Here is a 19,175-nt window from a genome sequence, read left to right as displayed (position 1 = left end):
GAGCATCCCAGACTAGAAAGCTATAGGCTTCGTACTTCTGCCACAAATTCCCCCAGCTGTAAGCCTTCCAAACCTTCTAAATATTCCTTCATATGTGGTTCAGAGTTCTGGGACCATCCCCTGAGCCTTCTTGGTGGGGTATTCTATGTTGTTGGAGGAGCTCCTTTACTGCACTGCCACCCAATCCACCATCTTGTTTGTTCTACTTGCTTTATTTTTATAATTTTTAATCTCTTTATTAATATTCTATGTTTGTTATTGTTAAGTGTAGTCAAGTTGATTCCAACCCATAGCAAATCTATACAGTATTTCTGAGGTGTGACTGTGACTTTGGATTGCTGACCTTGCAGTTCATATAGACTTTGCAGTCTAAGACATTAATCCATAGCACCACACTTAGTGAAATATAACTCCTTTGCTTTCTTATGTTTCTTTATTCATAGTTTAATCTAGCTTTTTGACTACATTTAAAATGTTTATTTTAAGCTATTTTTAATAAGTCCAAATTCATACCTCCACAGAAACATTTACTGTTTTTTTTTTTTTATTATTTATTTTATTTTATTTCTTCTGGCTGTCATACTTTTTGTATGCACACCTCATAATTATTCTGCTGTTGTTAAAAATGAAAATTATAGCTCTTGGTTTTTTCTTTTCTTTCTATGAATTGTAGTGAGCTTCCTCCTAAAATAATTTTAAAGCACTTTACTATATTTCATGTGTAGTCTCTGAAGCCCCTGTTTTAATCTGTGGTCAACTAGGAGTCCTTGTGTGGCACTGTGGGCAAATGCATCAGACTGAAAAGTCATTTGAACTTCAAGGTCGGTGGTTCAAGCTCACCAACTGCTCCTTGGAAACCCTATACAGGGTTACTATGGGTCAAAATTGATTCACCGACACTTAACAAATCAAAAAGTGGTTTGATAGAGATTTTATTAAATCCCTAGAGCATTAAAAACAATCAAACAAACAAACAAAAAACAAATGATAGTAAAGGAAAGAACAGAAAATTATGTGTGTTACATTTTTTTGCTTATTATCTCTGGGGTGGGTATCCGGGACTCCTTCAATGCTTACCTTGTGTGATAATTAAGATTTTATGTCAACTTGGTTGAGCCAGTTTCTCAATGTTGTGGTATTTAGGATGTTGTTATCTATCTGTTCTATGATATGATCTAATATGATGAAATCACTCCCATAATGTGACTTGATATGATCAGCTCTGATCTAATTTTCTTATGTGTTACAAATCTTCACTTCTATGATATTAACTAGGTCAGATGCAATGTACAGGATAAAGTATATCTTCAGTCTCTTTGGAGATATAAAAGGAGAGAGAAGTAAACTGACAAATAGGGACTTATGTGGGTTAATGTGCTACACTGCAAAGTCAGTTTGAACCACAAGATCGATGGTTCAAGCTCACCAGCTGCTCCTTGGAAACCCTATACAGGGTCACTATGGGTTGGAACTGACTCAATGACACTTACAACAATAATACCATTCACCAAGAAAGAAGATCTAGGAGTGTAGTGCATCCTTTGGACTTGGGATACCTGCATTGTGAAACTCCCAGATGCCAAGACACACAGAGCTCTCCAAGGAATTCTGGGTCTGTAGATCCTGGAAGGAAACAAAGGATCTTTCCTCAGAGTAAGCGTACTGATCTTAGACTTTTAACTTCAATATTGTGAGAGAATACATTTTTGTTTGTTAAAGCCATTCACTTGTGGCATTTCTGTTATGCCAGCACTAGATAACTAAGACAGTCAGTCTATTTCAGACTGTTTTAAAGACTTCATTGCCTCCTTGTTCTAAGTCTAAAGATTAGCTGGACGTGAAACCAAGTCTCTTTTCTGAGCACATATCCTGTTCTAGTCATATGTGCATTTTTCTGGATTACCTGTCATGTATAAGGAATTTAAAAATACTTTATTCCCCAAATAAGCCAAATTTAATTCCTCATAGTCATTTTGTCGTATTTAATTTATACCCCAATGATTTGCTTTTCCCTGATACAGCAGCCCCTTGTCTTTCAAAGTTTTAAAAATTTTCATCCATTTAGCCACCTTTCTACCCTAGGAGAGCTTCAAATTGTGTGAAGAAAGACTTTTTGTAAATCCTTCAGGGAATCCCCAGGCAGGTCAAAACAGATGGGAACTCCTTGAGAATAAGTATCAGCTTTCTCCCTTTGTATGCAGATACATAGAAGCTTACACTCTCAAGATCTCCACCAGGTTTGGTATGGGGGCAGGGGTGCATGCAGGAGCAGAAAGCAATGTGGAACATAACTAAATTAAAATGTTACAAAGCTCTTCTGTGTTATGTCACCTTTTTGATTCCCTACTTACTTGATTACCATAAAACTTAGAATATTTCTAATAGTTATAACAAACTTTATTCTGAAGGCGTTTATTCTTTTATTTATTTAGTGGTATCCTTGAACTCTCTCGGAACTCTCCCTATTAATTATTTAAATTGAATTACTACAGTTGTCATTCTTACCTAGATTCTGACTTTTGTATATTATTAAGTAATCAAGTCTGATGTTCTTTTTTTAGGCTGACAATATATATTTTACAGTTAAAGAAGATGAATACATTCTTTTATCATCAATAAAAGTGCTAGCTTTTGTCAAATATTTTTTGACAATGTATGGTGGTGGTGGTGGTGGTCATGTGCCGTGGAGTCGGTTCTGACTCATAGAGACCCTGTCCAGGGTTTCCAAGACTGTAAATCTTTACAGGAGAAGAAAGCCTCATCTTTCTCCCATGGAACATGCTGGTAGTTTCAAACTGCTGACTTTGCGGTTCGCAGCCAGATTTGTAACCACTACTCTACCAGAGCTCCTAGACTATCATTTATTTTTATCTTAAGATTTGTTAATATGACTAAGTATTTTAATATCTTTAATTATAATTAACTATTCATTCTGGAACCAACTCTACTTGGTCATGAATATGCTAATGAATGTTTGCTTCTATTTCATTTAACTGAGATTTACCTTAAGTCATCTATTTTGCACATTTTATAATGTAAATATTAATAATATGTTTTCTTTTTCAAAAGAAGTAGGAATTTTCACTTTCCTTTTATGATTTTGGTAGTTTTAAGTATCCCTGGGAATATGTGACATATACTAGGTTATTTTTAAACTATTAAATTTAATATTAGGTAAAACAAGTGAGTTATGTCAAAATATTTTCTTTAAATTATTTTTTCAGGCCACTAGAATAAAATGAAGTAGTAGGAAAAATTTATGCTATTCAATCCTTAGTTTTAAGGTATTTACAAAAATAAAGTTGAATATTACCCTATTCAGTCCTCAACGTTCCCTAATATTTTTGAAATGGCTCTGGTAGCGTAGTGGTTACGAATCGGACTGTGAACCTTAAGGTCAGCAGTTCGAAACTACCAGCTGCTCCGCGGGAGAAAGATGAGGCGTTCTGCTCCCGTAAAGATTTACAGCCTCGGAAACCCTGTACAGGGTCGCTATGAGTCGGAACTGACTCCATGGCACATAACAACAACAACAACAAGTAGTCGGCATATATATAAGTGAATTTAGTTCCACCAAGATTATTTGAGTCCAATTTATCAGGTGCACAATTCCATCAGGTGAACAAGAACTCCCTTTAAGCTAACAGGTGTGAAAACAAATGTTATTTCCCCACTATGTGCAGGAAAAAAACTGTTAATTAAATAGTTCACACCTCTTCATCTGTTTTTTATCAAAACTTCATAGGATAGATTTCCTAAGGCAGGTTGCCAAGCAAGATAGAAATTATTGGGAACATGACTGTGTTTACAACTGTGAGGTGTTTTGACTGGAAATACATATTTCAGGAGTAAGAGACCTGGTACAAATGATGATTTCCTAATAATATTCAGTGGAACAAATGTTACATGTGATTTGTTTCTAAAAACAAGAGACAAGAAATATGAAGGGGGAAATTACATTGAATTAAATCTATATCATGATACATAATTAAATATAAATTAAATTAATCCACAAGACTAAAATTTTAAGTTGTTTACTATTGTTCTGTGTGTTCTATTTGGAGTCCTGGTGTAGTACTGTGGGTTAATGCTCTGGACTGCAAAGCCAATTTGAACTGCAAGATTGGTGGTTCAAGCTCACCATCTGCTCCTCAGAAACCTTATACATGGTCGCTATGTATCACAAACAACTCAAGGCACTTAACAACAACAATGTTCTGTATAAAAATAGTTTCCATTTAATGATGGACACATTTTTTTGAATGACTGGATTTTGTACACTTTGCATAGAAACAAATTTCTCTTGCTAGGAAAAAATGATGAGCAAGTAAAGAGTTACTGATGCTGTAATATTCCTGTTCAATTCCTGTAACAATCCTGGGAGTCATGCCAGGTCCATCAAAATGCACTTAGAAAACTATTAAATACCTAATTATTGTCCTTATAATGCAGTTTCAAAGTCACCATCTACCTACTGAATTGCTTCTTAATGTAGACATAACAACAAGTCATGTATAGATTTCAGAAACAAATTAACAATATTATTTGTATTTAAATAATAATGATGAATACTCTGGTGTATCTAAAGGACAAAAAATTAATTCCTCACAATTGAGGAAGTTAGAACTCAAAATTTGTATACTGACTCTAGGAAAGGGGTTTCTCTTTGTGTTGGTTCTGGGAAAGTCCTTGTTGCATTTCAGCTTTTGTTTCTTGGTTTCTTGGATCTTACCTGGCTTGGTATCTACCTTACCTCATCTGTGCTTATTTCTCTGTGCTATTCTGCTGTTATATATTACAAATATAATTGACTTAAGACTCACTCTATACTGACACCCAGTCATTGTCCCTCTTGAATGTATACTTCTCCCACATGCCAAACTCATGCATCCCATCACATTATTCCAAAAGCCTTAAATCAACTACTTGTCTCAAACATCATATTCTGAATCATCTAAATCAAATTGAATAGAGAATTTAGGCATGTTCCATTATGAGGTACAATCCCTTCTCTTCTGTGAAACTATAAAAACAAGAATGGAAGTGATCTACTTCCAAAGCACAAAAGTAGAACACAAGGCGGACATTTTAATTAAAAGAGAGAAATTAGAAGGAAAGGAGAGGTATGGAGCAAGTACAAAATCCAGCATAAAAAATTTTTACATTAGCTTTCAAGACTTGAAAAAAATATTTTCTCTGAGACACTCCAGGCAATATCTCTGCCCACTAGATTCTGGGCATAGGCTCCTTGCCCCTGAGTTCAGTTTAATTTTCCAGGTCCACTGGAATAGCAAATCTATTCTCTCAGGTTTGAATAATCAGTGACCCCAGTTTTCTAGTCCATCTATCCCACCTCAACTCCAACAAGCTCTATTCTCCTACCCTTCGGGTATAGAAGCACCAGCCCCTCATCTTTCAGTGTTTACCACATCCCTTGGTTTTCAAACTCTCCCAATAGTAGGTGATGGCCCTATCCTTTTTAATTGCCTAACTGGCAGACCCACATTCTGAAACTTAATTGGTAGAGCTCTGAAACTTTGAAACCTAGATTTACCTTTTGAAACCCAAGAGGCTGTGGCTCTATCCTTTGAAATGTGAGTTTGAAATTGAGTTAGTACTGGTGCCAGCATTTCTTCCTGTACCTCTGCTGATCTCCAGACTGCTCCAGGGATGGAAGACAACAAATATAGCTCCCTTACCTTGTTTCCTGCCTGTATAATTCCCAGGGGGTAATCAGCATTCCTTCCTTTCATCCCATCAATATTACATTCAGTTTTAGCTGATGGGTATTCTGTTGAGATAGTTAGATTAAGTCACAGGTTTAATCTTGTAAACAAGAGAATAATGAGTGAACAAGTTGTTGGTAAGAGTTTTAAAGAATGTTCCCTTAATTTGTACAATGTTCTTATTGTTGTTAAGTGCCATCCAGTCAGTTCGACTAATAGCAACTCCATATAGGGTTTCTGAGAAGTGGCTGGTGAGTTTGAACCACAGACCATGCAGTTCAAACTGACCTTGAGATCAAGTGCTTGTTCTACAGGGTCACATCAGAACACCATTTGTACTTGTAGGCATATGGTTTTATTCTGCACAGGTCATTTTACAGTCCATATGTTTCCTTCTGTATTCGGCAATAAGTAGTAATGAGAAATCACATGATTTAATATCTTTCTTAGAAATTGCCTTAGTCAAATACTCAAGTTGATCACTTACAAGTTCTACCTTTCACCAATCATTGGAACATATTTTAAACATGTTCTGTATCACTGAGTAAAAAAGCATTGTCCTTCCTCCATTTTCAATAATATGCCCACCATATCCCTTTGAAGTCTCACAAGAATTACATTTAATATCCACTTTTAAACAACATTCAATTGATTGTTGTTGTTGTTAGGTGCCACCGAGTTGGTACCAACTCATAGCAACCTTATGCATAGCGGAATGAAACACTTCCTGATCCTGGGCCAACCTCACTACTGTTGCCACACTTGAGCCCATCAATGCTGCCACTTGCAAATCCATCTCCTTGGGGGTCTTCTTCTTTTTCTCTCACCCTCCACCTTACCAAATGTGATATCTTCTCTAGCCACTGGTCCCTCTTGACAATATGTCGGAAGTATGATAGATGAAGTTTGATCATCCTGGCCTCCAAGGAACACTCTAGCTCTACTTCTTCCAAAACGGATCTATTGGTTCTTTTGGCAGCCCATGGCACTTTGAATATTCTCCTCCAACACCATAACTCAAAAGCATCAATTCTTCTAAGATCTTCCTTATTCACTGTACAGCTTTCACATGCATATGAGGTTATTGAAAATACCATGGCTTGGGTCAGGTACACCTTAAGCTGACATCTTTGCTCTTCAACACTTTAAAATGGTCTTGTGCAGCAGATTTGCCTAATGCAATGCACTGTTTGATTTCTTGACTGCTGCTTCCATGAGTGTTGATAGTAGAGTCAACAAGAATGAAGTCCTTGACAACTTCAATCTTTTGTCCATTGATAAGAATGTTGTTTATTAGTCCAGTGGTGAGGATTTTTGTTTTCTTGAAATTGAGATGCAATCCATACTGAAGGCTGTGTTCTTTGATCTTCATCAGTAAATGTTGCAAGTTCTCTTCACTTTCAGCAAGCAAGGTTGTATCATCCGCATATTGCAGGTTGTTAATGAGTCTTCCTCCAATCCTGATGCCACGTTTTTTTTCATATAACCTGGATTCTCAGATTATTTGCTCAACATACAGGTTGAATAAGTATGGTGAAAGAATACAACATTATTGCACACCTTTTTTAATTTTAAACCATTCAGTGTTTCCATGTTCTGTTCAAACAACTGCATCTTGGTCCAGGTACAGATTCCTCATGAGCACAATTAAGTGTTCCAGAATACTCATACTTTGCAATGTTGTCCGTAGCTTGTCATGATCCACACAATTGAAAGCCTTTGCATAGTCAATAAAGCACAGGTAAACATCTTTCTGATATTCTCTGCTTTCAGCAAAGATCCATAGGACATCAGCAATGATATCCCTCATTCCACGGCCTCTTCTGAATCTGGAAGAAATGAAGAGGTACAAGAGCTGAACAGAAAATTTCAAACATCAGTTTGAGAAGATAAAGCCAAATATTACAACAAAATGTGCAAGGCTCTGGAATCAGAAAACCAAAACAAAAGAACACACTCAGCATTTCACAAGTCGGGGGAACTGAAGAAAAAATTCAAGGCTTGACCTTTGTTATTGAAGGATTCTCTGCGCAAATTATTGAATGACGCAGAAAGCATCAAGAGAAGATGGAAGGAATACACAGAGTCATTGTACCAAAAGGAAATGGTTAATATTCAACCGTTTCAAGAGGTAGCATATGATCAAGAGCCAATGATACTCAGGGAGGAAGTCCAAGGTGCATTGAAGGAACTGGCAAAGTACAAGGCACCAGGAATTAATGGAATAAAAATTGAAATCTTTCAAGAAAGTGAGTTGACACAGGAGGCACTCACTCATCTCTGCCAAGAAATCTGGAGGACAACTATCTGGCTGACGTATTGTAAGAGATCTTTATTAGTGACCATTCCAAAGAGAGGTGATCCAACGAAATGTGGAAATCATCAGACAATCTCTTTGATATCCCATGTGAGTATAGATTCAATTGATAGTGCCATATATATTATTTAAGATGATAAAGATTTTTTTCTAGAGCTCTTTTTACTTTTTTCTGAACCCTCACTAGAATTGCCTTTAATATCCAAATACTATCATAATACTACCAAAAGTCTCGGATGTAATCTAGGCTTTTACTAATTAATGTTGTTGTTGTTAAGTGCCATTGAGTCAGTTCTGACTCATAGTAATCCTGTATAGGGTTTTCAATTAGCAGCTGGTGGATTTGAACTACTGTACTTGTGCTGATCTCACAGTCCAGTGCTGATCCCACAGGGTCACACCAAGAGCTCTTAAAATTCTTCCAACCTCCACTCATTACCCAATTCAAAAACCACTTTCTCATTTTGGGGATCATGAAACTCAGGTAAGATCAAGGTATGAACAAAATCCATTGCTTAAAGAAATGACCCCTGATAATAAGTAGTTAGATGGATGCCAAGATAGCTTATAGGGAACTAGTCATTTAATGATAAAGCTGAAGGGAGGGTGAACAAGAAACTTAAATTGATAAAAGGAAAACAGGTCTTATTCTGTTAAAGGTAAGTTTTTATTATTAAAGTGTTGGTGAAGATGTGACTGTAACAAGCATAAGATATAACCACTACTTGGAATGGATGAAGTTCTTACAGTGTCCAATAACTTGAATTTGTGTTTCAAAAGATAGTTCTAGAATATGCTTTTGAACATTTCATGTTAGTCTCTCCCCACACCACAATTCTAAATCCATGTTACTTAGGGCTTATACTTTTATTAGTTTTGCTTTTAGAATATGATTTTATAGCTTTTAATTTGGCGAAGAATTGAATAAAATTGAACAACTGGGATCTACATTTAAAGATGTTTATATGCAATTTTCTAAGTGCATATATGAAAAAGATGACTACATGTCAGATCCTATAACTAGAGAGTGATCAAGTTGATACAAAAAACAGATTTTGAAATAACCTTTAAAGTTCTGAGGTATTTCCTAAATAATCAATACATATTTTATTACTAACAAATTAAAATACTCACAAGAAAAACTGTGCATCACTTCAGATTTTAACTATGACAGGTTGAGAACTTTGAAAATTTCAGTCTTATTTGTGGCACTGAAGGATACTCACTGAACAGCTAGGCAGAAAGTCAACAGCTAAAACTCTCTAGCAGCTCCATGGATAAAGATGAGTCTTTCTGTTCCTGTAAAGATTTACAGCATCAGAAACCATGTGCAGCACCATTATGAGTTGGAACCTACTCTGTAGCACCTACTAGCAACAACAGCATTCTTGTAATGAGAAAATGAACATCAGTGACTTTTCTTAACCCATCAGAGAACTGAGGTCATAGGGAAGATACACTAATACAATCTAGAGAGATAGGTAACTGCAAGAGAGATATTTGTTGTTGTTAGGTGCTATCGAGTTGGTACTGACTCAGAGCGACCTTATGTACAACAGAATAAAACACTGCCCAATTCTGGGCCAACCTCATTATCGTTGCCACACTTGAGCCCATTGATGCTGCCACTTTGCCAATCCATCTCGCTGGGAGTGTTCCTCTTTTTCTTTGACCCTCCACCTTATCAAACATGATATACTTCTACAGCAACTGGTCCCTCCTGACAACATGTCTGAAGTATGAGAGACCAAGTTTGGCCATCCTGGCCTCAAAAGAGCTCTCTGGTTGCACTTCTTCCAACACAGATCTGTTTGTTCTTTGGCAGCCTGTGGCACTTTCAATATTCTCCTCCAACACCATAACTCAAAAGCATCAATTCTTCTACAGTCTTCCTTATTCATTGTCCAATTTTTGCATGCATATGAGGCTATTGAAAATACCATGGCTTGGGTCAGGCACACCTTAGTCTTCAAACTGACATCTTTGCTCTTCAACACTTTAAAAAGTTCTTATGCAGCAGATTTGCCTAAATGTAATACGTTGTTTGATTTCAACAAGAGAGATATAACCAATATTTGTGTAAATGGAGCAGAAGCTAAGAGACTTAGCTAGAAGAAACACTTAAAAAATAATTAGATGAAGATCTGAAACTTGACTATATTGATAATCACTGGTGATTGGAATGCAAAGGTTAGAAACAAAGGAAGGATCAGTAGTTGGAAAAATGGCATTGGTGACAGAATTGATGCTAGAGATCTCATGATAGAATTTTGCAAGACTAATGAGTTATTCATTGAAAATACCTTTTTTTAAAAAATATGGACCTCACCAGATAGACTACATAGGAGTTAAAGTAATTGTAACTGTGTGAATACAGGGTAGAAAAGCTCCATATCATCAGTCAAAACAATGCCAGCAGAAGACTGTGGAACAGACCATTAACTGCTCATGTACAAGTTCAGGCTGAAAGTGAAAACAATTTTTAACAAGTTCATAAGAACCAAAATATGACTTTGAACATATCCCACCTGAATTTTGAGACCATCTTATGAAAAGTTTTGATGCATTGTTATTGTTGTTAAGTACCGTGGAGTCAGTTCCAACTCATAGTGATCCTGCACGGGGTTTCCGAGGCTGCAAATATTTATGGAAGTAGAAAGCCTCATCTTTCTCTCGCAGAACAACTGGTAGTTTCAAACTTCAAACCTTGAGGTTAGCAGCCCAATTCGTAAGTGCTATGCTACCAGAGTTCCTGATTTGATGCATTAGACACTAATAACTGAAGACATGAAGAGCTATGGGATGATATCAAGCACATCATACATGAAAAGAGAAAAAGGTCATTAGAAATACAGGAAAGAAAAACAAAAGACCAAATTGGATGTCAGAAAAGACCCCAAAATTTGCTCTCCAGCACAGAAATGCTAAAGTCCAAGAGCAGAACAGAAAATTTCAAAGGGCAGCACAGAAGACCCAGTAAAGCATTATAATGAAATGTGCAAAAATCTATAGTTAGAAAACCAAAAAGTGATGAACACACTCAGCATTTCTCAAGATGAAAGAACTGAAGAAAAAAATCCAAGCCTTACAATATTGTAAGTCTCTATAGGAAACATGCTCTACAACTTTCTTTATCCTATTCTTACATGAACCATTCCCCCTACAGCACTCTCTGCTTCACATCTGGGTTTAATAACCCATTGCAAAAGCCATACAGAACTCATAACAATGTTCATGCTTATGGGGCTTAGTAGGGAAATGAACAGGGTGCAATTCAGGATCAAAATCAACTCAGGATGAAGCAGTTCTCCAATCAGGAATGCCTCTCATCTACCATAACGCAGGCATACCTTACTCTTATTTTCGGCCTCTCAGCCATGTGTGATCCCTTGGCTTCAGTCCTGCTTGAGCATCTATTACAAAGTTAATTTAGCCAGTCTGTGAATGCCCAAAAGACACATTCTTCAAGCCAGTTTTCTGCCTGTAGGCACTTAGCTTTACTCAGTCCATAGACCTAGAAGCTATTCTGTCTCTCCATGCCACCACCGCTGCTTTTGTCCCTGCTGTTATCTCTGCTGTCATCTTTGCCATCATCTCTGCCATCACCTCCTGATGCCTCATGCTCCACTCATGCTCTCCTTCTTGATGGTCCTGGGATCTTCCCTCTCTTTTCTGAGATGGCTCCATTTAAATATAGTTGGAGGGCAAAACTAACCAGTCCCAGGCATATAGTCTTGTATACATCATATGCATGATCCCACCCAATCACTTGGAATCTTGGTGTGGTGTTGTAGGTTAATGTGCTGAACTGAAAAGCTGATTTGAACTATAAGGTCATTGGTTTAAGCTCACCAACGGCTCCTCCAAAACCTTATACAGGGCCACAATGAGTCAGAACCAACTTGACAGCACTTAACAACAACATGAACAACCATTCACTTGGTGGGAATTAAATAAACTTTGGATAGAAAAGCCATATCAGGTAAATTTAGGGCACCACACAGTCCAACACACAAGTCACTACACTACCAAGACTCCTTGAATTCTGTGAGTCATTCCAGAAAATTCATGAATCAAAGGGGTAGTGAGAAATAGTAGGGGCTAACATCTGCCTATTTAACAGTGAAAGGAGGTGTCCTTCTGACATGTGAGCTCTGGATAACTTGATTGTTATTGCTGTGGAATCAGTTCAACTCCTGTATAGACAGTGACCCTGTATAGTGTTTCCAAAGAGTGACTGGGGGGTTTGAAGTGCTGATCTTGTGGCTAGCTGTCTAGTGCTTACCCTACAGTGCCACACCAGTACTCCACATTACATGGTAACTGGTTTGAAAGACAGTGTTCACCTAACTTATGAGATCTGACTTAACTGTGAGAGAATAGGGTAAGAAAGGATGTAAGCCACTTGATTTGATCAACTGGCAATGAAGATGGTGAAGTAGAAAGGTGAAGACTGCATCTATCCCCATATTTTGGGGATTGAATTTAAACTCATCTTTTCCACACATTTAGCAATGACAGCAGAGTTTGCCTACTTTGCCCATGCTTAATACACAGTCTTTTAGAAATTAATAGATCAAGAAAGAAGAAGGCTGATAGGGAAAAGCTGAGCAGAGAGTACTATCAACCAACTAGACGTAATTAATATTCACAGAATATGCTATTCAACAAAAGCAGGATACTTATGTCTGAAGCTCATACAGAACCTTCCCCACAGTAGATTATATTCTGGGCCTTAATAAATACATTGATATATTAAGAAAAAGAAAAGTCATACATCACGTATTCTCAGATTACAATGGAATAAATGAAAAATAAACAGCAAAAAGATAACACAAACACGCCTAAACGTTGGAAGATAAATGATATATTTATATGCAACATATGAGACAAATGAAAGGTCTCAAGAGAAATTTTAAATTTTGAGCTAAGTGAAAATACAAATTTAAATCTTAAAAATGTGTAGAATGCACTGAAAACAGCAGTTGGGTGAAAATTTATAGAATTATATAAATATGAGGGAGCTTCAAAAAGTTCATGGAAAATGTCATTGTCGTTACTTTTTTATGAAGGAACATTTAAAAATAGATAAAAGTTTTAAAATAATCTATGCTTTCGTGTTAGGAAATTAGAGAAGGAAGGACAATTTAAATACACAATATACAGAAGGATATGAATAGTGAAAATTAGAGTGGGAAGCAATGGAACTGAAAGAGGAAAATTTAGAAAATTTAAGAAAAAAATTCCTAAAGCTATTTTTTTGAATAGATAAAAATAAATTAGTTAACTTCTAGACTAAGTAAGAGGAAAAGAAAGAAGTTACAAGTTACTAAAATCAGCAATGAAGTTGGCTCATCACTGCTATTTCCAGGAACATTATAAGAGTTAAAAAGGGAGTATTCACTAGACAATGGGCTTATAAGACCTCAGAAGAAATGATGCATTTGAATTATGGTGTTAGTGAAAAATGTTGAATATACCACAGACTGTAGAAATAATAAATAAAATTATCTTGGAAGAAGTGTGGCCAGAATGCTTCTTTAAAGCAAATATAGCGAGTCTTTGTCTCGCTTACTTTAGACATGTTATCAAAAGAGACCAATCCTTGGAAAAGGACATCCTGTCTGGTAAAATAGAGGGACAGTGAAAAAGAGGAAAATATTCAATGAGATGGATTGACATGGTGGCTGTAATAATGGACTCAAAGATAGGAAGGATTGTGAGGACAGTATAAGAACAGGCAGTGTTTTGTCCTGTTGTTCATAGGGCCACTATGAATCAGACCCTACTCAGTGATACTTAACAGTAATGTTAGGAAAAACTCTGCCCACAATTTGACAGCCTTATAGTGGACTAATTCCTCAAAAGGTACAACAATGTAAACTCACACAAAGAGAAATAAAAAAATCTCAATATGCCTGTATCTATTAACAAAACTGATTAGCAAAGAACAATCTTAAAAGAAAAAGAAAACAAAAAGACACAAGCCCAGATGGCAAGGCTGGTGAATTCTCCAGTTTAAAGAAGAAATGGTACTTATTCTGCATAATCTCTTCCAGAAAATAAAAGCTGGGGAACATTTCCTAACTCGTTTTACAAGGCCAACATTACATAAATATCAAAAGCAAATGAGTGAATTCATAAGTTAGAAGGTCTATTTCTCAATATCTCTCATGAACATAAAAAACACAAATCTGTACAAAATATTGGCAAATCTAATTCAAATAAATACTGCATAGTATCATATAGCTTGTTTAATGCCATACTTTTAGCAGATGCAGCAAATTCTTTTGATATTTCCCAAAAGAAATCATTCAAATGACTACAAAATTTTATCTTTTCACAACTTAATTCTTTAAGAAAAGTCTGGCTTGTGGCACACTGTGCGAATATGTTTTCTAAAGAGATTAAAATTGTGCTACAATCTCATCATGTCATATGTTCCTTTTAAAAATCATAGACTATACTTACATTGGATCTCCTAGTATGGTGCTGTACGATCAACACTGGACTACAAACCACAAGGTTGGCAGTTCAAACCTACCAGCTGCTCCTTGGAAACCCAATACAGGGTTGCTGTGAGTCGGGCCCAACTAGACGGCACTTAACAATAACAACAACAACAAACTTACTTTTAAAAGGAGTCCTGGTAACATAAGGGGTTATGAGACAGCCTACTAACCACACGGTTAGCAGTTTGAATCTATCAGCTGTTCTACAGAAAAAAAAGATGAGGCTTTCCGCTCCCATAAATATGTACAACCTCAGAAATCCTATACAGGGTCACTATAAGTTGGAAGTGAAGCAACAGCATATAGCCAGCATAATACAACAACACATACTTTTAATGTATGTAAAATAAATACAAATGAATTATCAGAGTTAATCTTTTTTACGTTCCAAATATATGCTGTGTATAGTAAACTTAATAACCATAACAATTACAACAAATTAACTTGTAAGTAAAATGTTAGAAAATGGTATGACATTAAAACATTAGTCAAAAAAGATCAGGAGTGGTTACATTCATATTAGAAAAAGTGATTTCAAAGGAAAGAAACTTAATGGGTACAAAGAATGCAAAGATGAAAGGAGCAGTCCACCAAGAAGATAGAATGACCCAAAAGGCGCTTGCATCCTTCTTCCCAAGACAAAAACAACAGCAACAAAAACAAGAAAACAAGTGAAACAAACAACCCCTCAAAATATATGAAGAAGTGATGGACAGAATGTAAACAAATATAGATAAATTCACAATTATAGTTTAAGTCTTTAATCACCCACTCTCTGTAAATACTAGAACTATACAATACTTTCATGCAAGAGGATTTAAGTGTTATTCTTAGAAGTCCCCACTTAACAAAAATAGAAAAAAAAAACATTTATTTTTGAGTGTCCCATCTCTTGAGTTATAAACAAATTTCAACTAATTTAAAATAATTGAATAAACTATTATTTCAAGATATTTTACTGTATCTGGAAGTGTTTCTTTGATGTCTCTTATGCATACAAAGGTGCACTATTGACTAACTGATTTAAGATATGACTAACAACTAAGTGTTTTGAGTTATACACAAATTTGATATAAGAACAGACTTAGAAATCAAAGTTGTCCATAATTTAGGAACTGCCTGTATATTATACGGTGTTTGCCCAACATTTCCAAATCACATAACATTCTATTTTACAGAACACATGTGGATGTTAAATGATAAATGAATGGAATTGGAAGTTACTCAACTTTCAAAATAATAATGAATCAAAGAAGAAATCCCATGAGACATGCAAAAGATATTAATTTGAAAGAAAACATAAATGCAACATATAAATATTGATCAGACTGTACTAAAACAATGTTGTGGGAAAATTTACAGGGCTGAGTTTTCATTAAAAAGGAGGAAAGATTTTAAACTAGCAATCTTAGTTTCAATCTTAGAAAACTAAAAAGGAAGGGTAAAATAAAGAAGGTAGAACAATGAGGAAGAAACTAAACAAAACACAACACAATTATCTAAGTGGACTGCATGTTGTTGTTGTTGTCAGGTGCCATTGAGTCGGAACTGACTCATAGGGACCCCATGCACAGCAGAACGAAACAATGACCGATCCTGGACCAACCTCACTACCACCGCCACACTTGATGCCATCAATGATGTCACCTGGCCGATCCATCTCATTGGGGGTCTTCCTCTTTTTCTCTGACCCTCCACCTTACCCAGCATGACATCCTTCTCCAGCGACTGTTCTCTCCGGACAGTGTGTCCAAAGTATGAGAGACGAAGCCTAGCCATCTTGGCCTCCAAGGAGCACTCTGGTTGCACTTCTTCCAAAACAGATCTATTGGTTCTTTTGGCAGTCCGTGGCACTTTCAGTATTCTCCTCCAACACCACAACTCAAAGGCATCAATTCTTCTATGATCTTCCTTATTCACTGTCCAGCTTTCGCATCCATATGAAGTTATTGAAAATAACATGGCTTGCATAGACATACACAAAATACCCAACAGCACAATGTACATTCTTTTGTAGTACACAAGGAACATTCTCCAGAATACACCATGTGCTTGACCAAAAACCAAGACTCAGTAAATATAAAGAATTTTGAAAATAGTACAAAGCATCTTCTCAGATAGCAATGCTATAAAATTAGAACTCAACCACAGCAGTATCAGGAAATTGCATAAAAACTATTGGATTGTTATTGTTGTTAAGTGCTGTTAAGTTGGTTGCAACTCGTAGTGACCTTGTATAAGTTTTCCAAGCAGTGGCTGGTAAGATTGAATTACTGACCTTGCAGTTCAAACCAACCTTGCAGTCCAGCACATTAACCAACACATTAAAAATTAAAGAGAAAAAACAGCTCAAAGTTCCCAGAAGAAAGGGAGTAATACAGATTCATGCAGAAGGAAATGAAACAGAAAAAAGAAAAACAATAAAAGAATCAATAGGATTAGGCATTTTTTTCTTTGAAAGAATTAGTAAAATTGACAAAATACTGGACAATTTAACAAAGAAAAATAAATAAAAGGAAAATAACACAAATAAGAAATGAAAAAGAAATAGTCACAACAGAACCAACTGATATAAAAGGATAATAAAATACTATGCAAAATTGCCCTTCAACAAATTTGAAAACCTAAAAGAAATAAATTTCTGGAAACACACTAACTATTCAAACAAACACAATGTTAGGGACAATATGTGAACGGGTCCATCAAAAAGAAGAAATTCAACAGGTCATAAAAATAAAAAAAATAAAAAAAACATTCCAATAACAAAAATGTCCTGGCAAATGTGATTTCTGTGACAACATGTACCAAACATTCAGACAAGAGCTGTCACCAATTATATGCAAACTATTGTAAACATAGAAAATGATAAAATACTCCCAAATTCATTTTCTGAAGCAAGCACAACCATTATACCCAAATCAGGCAAAGACACCACTAAAAAAGAAAATTATGGACTAATATCCCTCTTGAGGAGGCCTTGTAAGGCGCTGCAGAATGATGTGCTGGACCACAACACAAGTTTGTTTGAACTGCAAGGTCAGCAGCTCAAATACACCAGCCACTCTTTGGAAATCCTATAAAGGATCACTGTATCGCAACTGACTTAACAGCACTTAACAACAACATTCCTCATGAACATTTACATTAAAATTCTGAACAATCTCCTGACCAATAGAATTTAACAACATACAAAAATATCACTACCAGGTAGAATTCATTCTAGGTCTTCAAGGAAGTTTCGACATTAGAAAAACAATCAACATAATCCACCACATGAATAAACAAAGGGGAAAAAACACACACACGCACACATGAACATATCAACTGATGCAGAAAAGTCACTTAATAAAATCCAATGTTAATTCTTGATATAAATATTCAGCAAAATAGGAATAGAAGGAAAATTCTTCAACATAATTAAGGGTACATACTCAAAACAAACAGTGGACCTTATTCTCATGGAGGTGGGACTGAAAACATTCCCTTGTGAAACGTTTATCAGATGTGGATGTCCTTGATCACCACTCCTAATCAATATATATTGTATTGAAAGTCCTAGCCAGAGCAATAAGGCAAGATAGGGAAATAAAACAAGTCCAAATTGATGTCTTCCTGCCTTGAAGAAGGAAGAGTGATGAAGATTGAATATGCTTGGAAACAATTAGCCCAATGGATAAATAGACCACATTAACATCAGTCTCCCTAACCTTGAGACTCGAATTAGATGGTGTCTGACTTTACTCTTCTGAAAGGAAACTAATGAGAAGGTTCTGGATAGAGTGGGAGAAAATGTAGAACAAATCTCAAAATCATGAAACAGACCAAGGTTACTGGTCGGATGGAGATTGATGGAATTCCAAGACTACGACAATTGATCAACCAATAGGTTTGTAACTGAACTAACTCTCATCATTAAATTTCAGTCAAGCAGTACATAGGTATGGAGGGGGGTAGCAACTCTAGTGTGGTAAACACACCATAGATAGGCCAAGCATCCAGATCATATAGAAAACATTTACCCAAGGACAAAATACAGAAGGGTTAGGAAAGATGGAAAAATAAAAACAAACACAGGAAGGAAGTGGAATTATGTGTTATTACATTGAGGGAATTGCAATTATTGAGATGAAACAAAGTGCATAGTTTATTGACTGTAACAGTGATGCTATGCTCTGTAATCCTTTGCTCAATTCACAATAAAAAGTAAAAAGAATCAAATCAAATAAAACAAAAAGCTATAACTACATTCATTACATATTATTCTATTATTAAAATTGACAATAAGCTTTAAAAAACACCTCCAACTTGGCAAAGAATAAAATTACATTTGCTGATAATATAACCCTATTCATTGAAAATTTCACTGACTCAATAGGAAAACTACTGGAACTAATGGAGGAATTCAGAAAAGTGGCAGGGAAAACATTCAACATACCAAAATCCATGAGATTCATCTGCAATAGCAAAGAGAACTATGAAATGGAATTAAGAAAACCATACCATTTAAATAACTACCCAAAAGATAAAGTACATAGGGACAAATCCAACCAAAGATATAAAAGACCTATACAATGTGATAGATATATAGCTATATATGTGTATATACATATGTATATATAT

This window comes from Chrysochloris asiatica, unplaced genomic scaffold (genome assembly GCF_000296735.1).
Source record: "Chrysochloris asiatica unplaced genomic scaffold, ChrAsi1.0 scaffold00036, whole genome shotgun sequence".
Taxonomy (NCBI): Eukaryota; Metazoa; Chordata; class Mammalia; order Afrosoricida; family Chrysochloridae; genus Chrysochloris; species Chrysochloris asiatica.
Note: the sequence above shows the minus strand (reverse complement) of the source record.